The sequence below is a fragment of the Physeter macrocephalus genome, chromosome 20, assembly GCF_002837175.3.
Source record: "Physeter macrocephalus isolate SW-GA chromosome 20, ASM283717v5, whole genome shotgun sequence".
NCBI lineage: Eukaryota > Metazoa > Chordata > Mammalia > Artiodactyla > Physeteridae > Physeter > Physeter macrocephalus.
This window is the reverse complement of record NC_041233.1, coordinates 45,773,205-45,774,521: the sequence shown is the minus strand read 5'-3', so window position 1 is coordinate 45,774,521 and position 1,317 is coordinate 45,773,205. Positions and strand designations below refer to the sequence as shown.

General features: G+C 37.4%; 1 protein-coding gene across 7 annotated transcripts in view; it reads left to right on the top strand.

Moving 5' to 3' along the window:
• ASAH2 (N-acylsphingosine amidohydrolase 2) overlaps positions 1 to 1,317 on the top strand; it is a 100,433-nt gene that overhangs the window by 93,105 nt on the left and 6,011 nt on the right. The gene's annotated exons all lie outside the window — the stretch shown is intronic.

Sequence of the window (1,317 nt, the reverse complement as noted above, 5' to 3'; positions counted from 1 at the left end):
GGAGACAAAAGACCTGTATGCAGAAAACTATAAGACACTGATGAAAGAAATTAAAGATGATACCAACAGATGGAAAGAGATACCATGTTTTTGGATTGGATGAATCAATATTGTGAAAATAACTATACTACCCAAAGCAATCTACAGATTCAATGCAATCCCTATCAAATTACCAATGGCATTTTTTACAGAACTAGAACAAAAAGTCTTAAAATATGTATGGAAACACAAAAGACCCCAAATAGCCAAAGCAGTCTTGAGGGAGAAAAAAGGAGCTGGAGGAATCAGACCCCCTTACTTCAGACTATACTACAATGCTACAGTAATCAAGACAATATGGTACTGGCACAAAAACAGAAATAGAGATCAGTAGAACAGGATAGAAAGCCTAGAGATAAACCCACACACCTATGGTCAACTAATCTATGACAAAGGAGGTAAGGATATACAATGGAGAAAAGACAGTCTCTTCAATAAGTGGTGCTGGGACAACTGGACAGCTACATGTAAAAGAATGAAATTAGAACACTCCCTAACACCATACACAAAAATAAACTCATAGTGGATTAGAGACCTAAATGTAAGACCGGACACTATCAAACTCTTAGAGGAAAACCTAGGAAGAACACTCTTTGACATAAATCACAGCAGGATCTTTTTTGACCCACCTCCTAGAGTAATGGAAATAAAAACAAAAATAAACAAATGGGACCTAATGAAACTTCAAAGCTTTTGCACAGCAAAGGAAACCATAAACAAGACGAAAAGACAACCCTCACAATGGGGGAAAATATTTGCCAACGAATCAATGGACAAAGGATTCATCTCCAAACTATATAAATAGCTCATGCAGCTCAATATTAAAAAGCAAAAACCCAATCCAGAAATGGGCAGAAGACCTAAATAGACATTTCTCCAAAGAAGAGATAGATGGCCAAGAAGCACATGAAAAGCTGCTCAACATAATTGATGCAGCCACTATGGAGAATAGTATGGAGGTTCCTTAAAAAACTGAAAATAGAATTACCATATGACCCAGCAATCCCACTACTGGGCATATACCCAGAGAAAACCATAATTCAGTAAGACACATGCACTCCAGTGTTCATTGCAGCACTCTTTACAACAGCCAGGTCAAGGAAGCAACCTAAATGCCCATCAATAGATGAATGGATGAAGAAGATGCGGTACATACATACAATGGAGCATTACTCAGCCATGAAAAGGGACAAAATTGGGTCATTTGTAGAGACATGGATGGATATAGAGACTGTCATACAGAGTGAAGTAAGTCAGAAAGAGAAAAACAAATATTGT